The sequence below is a fragment of the Primulina eburnea genome, chromosome 8 (assembly GCF_022965805.1).
Source record: "Primulina eburnea isolate SZY01 chromosome 8, ASM2296580v1, whole genome shotgun sequence".
Lineage (NCBI taxonomy): Eukaryota > Viridiplantae > Streptophyta > Magnoliopsida > Lamiales > Gesneriaceae > Primulina > Primulina eburnea.
Window position 1 is genome coordinate 13,786,433 of NC_133108.1, and position 7,172 is coordinate 13,793,604.

Here is a 7,172-nt window from a genome sequence, read left to right on the forward strand (position 1 = left end):
CTCCCAAAAGTATTTATTTTGTCATAGATTGATTATCGGTTTAAAATACGACTCGGTACGTAAAAAAACTTTAAAAGTTTCTATTTTGAAAATATACATTAAAACATACCACATATTAAATAATTAAAAATAATCATTTAATAAAAATATTTTCCTTTTATGGTCCCTAGTTTCCATTTCTCGATCGCGTCTCGAATAACATGTAAAACATAGTTTTATGCATTCTAGTAGACAACCATATTTTAAACATGTCTACCATGTTTACTAAATGTAATTAAAATAAATTAATTAAAATACATAAGAAATTTGATAAGTTGCATGATGTAGTTCACGTGGACCTTCAAATTTTTGGGACGTTACATGTTATCTCATTCTCAGAGATGTTCGACATGTTCTAGATATTCGACTTAACATCATCTCTACAAGCAAGCTTGATGATGATGGTTTTTTCAGTCACTTTGGCGAAGGAAAATGGAAACTCACCAAAAGATCTCTTATTACTGCTAGAGATATGAAGCAGAATTCTCTTTACCTCATGCAAGCAAAGATATTCAATAGAGAGTTTAATGCATCTACAAAAACTTCTTCCACTGAGTTGTGGCACAAGAGACTTGGACATATAAGCCAGAAGGGAATATAAAATTTGGCTAAGAAGAAATTCCTTCCCGAAGTATCTCATATGCATTTGGAAACATGTGTTCATTGTTTGGCCGGAAAACAACATAGATTTCATTTCAAAGTTTTTATCCATCCAGAAAATCTCAACGCTTGGAGTTAGTACACAGAGATTTGTGTTACATGAAAGACATAATTCTTGGTGGTGCACTATATTTTGTGAACTTTATTGATGATTTCGCACGAAAGGTCTGGTACTTTGTGCTGAAATCTAAAGATCATGTCCTTGAGGCCTTTAAGTATTTCACACAAAACTTGAAAGAGAAACAGGAAAGAAACTGAAGTGTATTCATTTCGACAATGGTGATTAATACAAAGGTCCGTTTGAGCAATACTGTATAACTCATGATATCAGACTTGAGAAAAGTGTTCCAGAAACCCCTCAGCACAATGGTCTAGTTGAAAAAATGAACATGAAAATTTGTGAAAGGATAAAGTGTATATTATCGCACGCCAAATTTACCAATTCTTTTTGGGGAAAAGCTATGACTGCAATTGATTTGATCAAATTTTCTCCATCAGTTTCATTAGATGGTGATGTTTCTAACAAAGTTTGGACAGGTAAAGATGTCTCATACAAACACTTGAGAGTCTTTGGTTGCAAAGCTTTTGTTCATACACCAAAAGATAAAAGATCCAAGCTTGGTGACAAATCCAAAAAGTGCATATTTTTGGGTTATGGCAATGAAGAGTTCGGATACAGATTATGGGATGCATTGAATCAAAGATTGTTAGAAGCCAGAATGTTGTATTCCTCGAAGATGAAATTGGTTCTGATGTAGAACATAACAAACAATCACAATCATCCAATTCAGAAATTCATGTCAATTTAGATCTAGTTTATTTCCCCACAATTCAGGATCACAGGGGAGATACACAAACTGAGCATGATGAGTTAGTTGAGCCAATTGATGCTCAAGATAACTCTTCAACTCCACCTTCAGAAACAGAGATCAGAAGGTCAAGCAGGTAAAGAATACCTTCTACGAGATACAACCCACATGAGTATGTGATGATCACTGATGGCAGAGAACCAAAGAGTTTCAAAGAAGCTGTATCAAGTACCAAAAAGATAATTAGATCGAAGCGATGAAAGAAGAGATGCAATCGCTTCATGAAAATCACACCTACAACTTAGTAAAGCTACCAAAAGGTAAGAAAGCACTAAAAAATAAATGGGTTTACAAGTTGAAGACTGAAGAAAATAAATCATGGCTAAGGTACAAAGCCAGGCTAGTTGTGAAGGTTTTTAACCAGAAGAAAGGTGTATTTTGATGAAATTCTCTCACCAATGGTGAAGATGCCCTCTATATGAGTTTTTCGGGTACTTGCAACTATTATGGATATGGAGATAGAACAACTTGAATTTAAGACTGCATTTCTTCATGGTGATCTAGATGAAGAAATATATATGGAGCAACCGAAAAGATTCATAGTTAAAGACAAAAAAGATATGGTGTGTCAACTAAACAAAAGTTTGTACGTGTTGAAACGAACTCCAAGACAATGGTACAAGAATTTTAATACATTCATAATGAATCATGGGTACAACAGAACCAGTTCTGATCATTGTGTATTCGTTAATAAATATGATCAGAATGATACCATCATATTATTGTTGTATGTTGATGATATGTTGATCATTGGTCATGATCCAAGCAAGATAGAAAATCTTAAGGGGAAGCTTAACAAGTATTTTTCAATGAAAGACTTAGGATCAGCTAAACAAATTCTTGGAATGAAGATCTCCAGGGATATGTCCAATAAGAAACTATGGTTATCTCAAGAACAATACATTGAGAAAGTTCGTGAAAGATTTAAAATGGATAAAGTAAAGGCGGTTGGCAATCCACTTGCGGGTCATTTCAAACTAAGTTCCATTCAATGTACCACAAGTGAGGAAGAAAAGAAAGAAATGGAAAGGGTTCCTTATGTTTCAGCGGTCGGCAATTTTATGTATGTTATGGTATGTACGAGACCCGACATTGCTTACGCAGTTTGCGTAGTAAGTCGATTTTTCTCGAATACTGGCAAAGATCACTGATCAGCAGTGAAATGGATATTCCGATATCTTATAGGCACTTCTAGACTTTGTTTGAGATTCGGAACTAGTCAAATTGTGTTAGAAGGTTATACTGATGCAGATATGGCTGATGATGTTGATTCTAGAAAGTCCACATCCTGATACTTGATGACATTGCAGGGGAAGAAGTCTCATGACAATCAAAACTTCAAAAGCGCATGGAATTGTCCACAACAGAATCCGATTACATAGCCACAACTGAAGCATGTAAAGAACTACTATGGTTGAAGAAGTTTCTACAAGAGTTAGGCTTGAGACAATAAAAATTTATGCTCTACTGTGATAGTTAGAGTGCAATTCATTTGAGTAAGAACTCCAGTTTACACTCCAGGTCAAAGCATATTGATGTAAGGTATCATTGGATCTAAGAGGTGTTGAACGAGAAATTGTTACATCTTGAGAAGATACATACCGATGATAATGGTTCCGATATGTTTACGAAGTCATTGTCCAAAGAAAAGATGGAAAACTGTAGAAATGTGGCAGGTCTGTTTGAATCTACAAAATGAAGCTTGAGTGGAAGAATTATTGATATTCAAGCACAATTTGTATCAAATCAATTTTCAAAGAGGCTATCAAAATTTGAAAATGCATCTATCATTCATATTATCACTTCACACTTCACCAAACCCAAAATTTTTCCTATAAATAGCCATACATATGCATTCATTCAATCCATCCCAAGACAAGAAATAAACAAGCAGTTGAGTGTTGTATATCCTAGTCATTTAGATAAATTTTAGTATGCTCTGTGGTTGAGGCATTGTCCGATCTTCAATATCAGAAAGAATTTTCCATGTAATTAGATTTGTGTGAGTTCCACTTTGAAAGTGAGTTTAAGTGTGTCGTCCAAGAATAATTATTTTTGAAGTTCTTGGTGTCCTCTAAGTTGTTATAGGAGAGTTGTTATCTCATATTGTTATAAGAATTGTTTGTACCCATTATTGATATAGTAGATATTTCTTTTGTTAGACTTCGGTTTCGTGGTTTTTCTCTAATTTGGGTTTTCTACGTAAAAATTCTTTTGTCGTTTTTCTTCATAATCATTATCATTGTAGATATTGTGTAAATATTTTGATTCGAAATTACTACTAAAAGGAAAAGAATCAGCACTTCCGTTGTACGTAAAATTATTTAATTTGGCTACTTTTCCCAACACAATGTTGGGTTGGATGATAATAATGAATGGTTTGTTTTGGAAACTAACTGTTTTTTCTGAATGTGAGAACTTGATGCACCTATTTCTCGCAAGAATTTGAATGTCATGATTGGATTTTGTGGTGGTGAGAAATTGGGTTTGAGTTGAATGTTGAAAGCCATCTGTGTTTCTTGTGTTTGAAATAACATTCAATTTCATGTTTTATGCATCCAGATTGATTAAAAAAATGCTATATTTATTTCCTAAAATGGAAAACATGATTGCACATTCTATTCATCAATATGAGGAGGTCTCACAGATTTTTATTAGTGAGACGGGATAACATTGTCATATTTACAATAAAAATTTATATTTTGGGCAAAAAAAATTAATATTTTTCATGGGGTGACCCAAATAAAATATTTGTTTCACAAAATTGATTTGTAATACCGTCTTAAATGAGTTTTTGTGCGCGATAAATGCGCTTAATCATTCGAACATTGTCGTCAATGAAACTATGTGATTTACTTATTCAATATATAGAGAACAAGTTGAAATCGATGTTTTAATTAGCAATCGTTACACTATATGTAGTCGCTAAATACGAGACCAACCAGTTAAGTTACTCTCTAACAATTAATGGCCCTTTTTTATATTGTCCAAATAGGCCTTTATTTATGAAAGAATAAGTTTTTTGTAAGACGAGTCAATCATGCTTATATTAAAAATAAAAAAAATTATTTTTCACGAGTGACCAAAATAGAAGTTTTTTGTAAGACGAGTCAATCCTGCTTATATTTTATGATTTGCAATTATATCATAAAATATAGTTTCCATTAGGGGTGTTCATCGGTCGTTCGGTTCGGTTTTCGGTTTTTTATTTCGGTTTTCGGTTTTACAAATATATAATCCGATATCCGAACCATTTTTCTTCGGTTCGGTTCCGGTTTTCTACCGAAATGGTTCGGCTATTTCGTTCGGTTATTTCGGTTTTGATACAATTATTTAAATTAATAATATAAATATATTATAAAATATAATATGTTATTTTTTTAAATGATTTCTTAGTAAAATATTTAAATATAAAGTACAAATGAATTACATAAACAACAATCAACTAAGTATTATTCAAAATAATTCTTCATTCACTAATATTATCTCAATAAATAATATAAAATAAAAATAACATTATTAATTTAATTAAATTTCGGTTTTTTCGGTCGGTTCGGTTTTGACATTTATAATCCGAAACCGAACCAAATTAATTTCGGTTTTAACATTTATATCCGAAATATAAAATTCGGTTTTCGGTTCGGTTTAGTGTTCGGTATTTTCGGTTTGGATTTTCGGTTTTTTCGGTTTTATCCGAAGTTTGAACACCCCTAATTTCCATGAGTAGCATAAGTTCATAAATGATTAATACTTTGGATTAGTTTTCACCTTCAACCCTACATCATTGAGAATGCTCTCTTGTTTACATCGCAAAGAAGTCTTGCAAGTAAGCATATCAAATATTTTATTAGTCATGAAATTTTGTATTATAAAATTATTTAAATAGGACTGGTTTTGTATTAGTAAGGGTATTATTAGTGTGAGAACCGAAAAATTGTCCATAGTGTACTTAATTAAGAGTAGAGGATATTTTTTTTTGGATTATTGTATTAAAATAAGATTTTTATATTGGAGAATATTTTATATGAGAAATATGGAGATACTCTAGAATATACAATATTAAGTCATTAAAATATCATGCATATTTTTGAATTTGGGAAATATAGTGCAAGATTGGAAGGAAACCATCAAAAATCTCCACCAAAACCGTTGGATCTAGCAACCTAAATTCTGAATTAATCAAGAGCATTGGTTTAGAGAATGAATCTCCCAACTTTAGTAGCAATATTTTCGAAAATAAGCAAGAGAATTGGAGCCAATTTTGAGAGATTTGGCATGATTTTTGGTAGGATTTGTGTACCAAATTTAGATCCATCTCCCTCACCTATAAATACCACACTATGCCTAGCCATTCCTCACACCTAAATCTTGAAATTCTAGAGCTGAAAAACTCGAAATTTCAGCAGCTAGCCAAGGCGAAACCCTGCTGAAAAATCATCCCGTGGTTAGACTAGAAATCGAAGCCAAGGCGCTGTCCGAGCAAGAGCAAAAGGCGATCCAATTTTCGAGTTGAGCATCCACGTTTTTAGTACATCCAAACACGGTAAGTGGGCTGTTTTAAATTTTATAATTTCGGTTTATGCATATGTGAGAAATTTTCGGTTTTGTTGTTTTAAAAATACGGTCGAGTACCGTCGTTTTGTCTATACATTTTTACGAAATTTGTTACGTTTATGTTTAACACTGTGAGAATTCCCTGAAAATTGGTGGAATTCCAACATATGGCCCTTAACAGTGGGATAGAACTGTTTTATGGCCTCGCCCCCTTAGAAGATTAAAACTTAGGGACTGACGTCAGTAAGCCGTTAAAGGTGAAAAATAGCAGTGTTATTATGTTATGGAATTTACGTTACGATTATGAAAAGCATGATGTACGTTTATGATATGTTTCGAAAATGTTATTAAATCAATAAATTGGTTATGTTGTGTTCAAAGTCCCCCATTTACTGAGTATTCCCAAAATACTCATCCCCCTTACTCTCCCCTCCCAGATAAGTCCGAAGAGCAGGTTGAGGACGAAGAGACGGATCAATTTTGGGGTCGGTGATTTGCCAGATTAGTAATAGGCTTTATTTCGAATTTATGATTTAAAGAATTGTAAGACGCTTCCGCATTATTTACTATTTAGTTGGATTTCGTTATTGTAAAAACAATTGTTATTTCATTGAGATTATGATTTCTAAACTGGTTTCGGTTTATACTGTGCTATGAAAGGCTTGTTGTTTCAATTGTGTGATTGTTAAACAACGCCGGTGTCAACTAACCCCGGTCTCGGGGCGTGACATTTAAGTGGTATCAGAGCCGCCAAGTTCGTAATCCGGTGGGAAAAATGGAGTTTCGAAAAAAAAAATCGAATTTCGTAAAAAAAAAATTCGGAAAATTCGGAAAATTTCGGCCAAACAGGCCCTTAGAGCGCGTGCCGCTTCTCCGCCGATTCCGGCCGCTTCCGGTACCCGTTCTTCGATCGGAGACCAGTTCCAGAATTGTCTCGACGAACCAAACAAAAGCCCTCAATCAATTTCGGATTTCGTGTTCAGGCAAAACGGGAATTTCAGATCTACGAATTTGGCGTACGAACCCTAACGCCGAAAATTATTTCGTCCA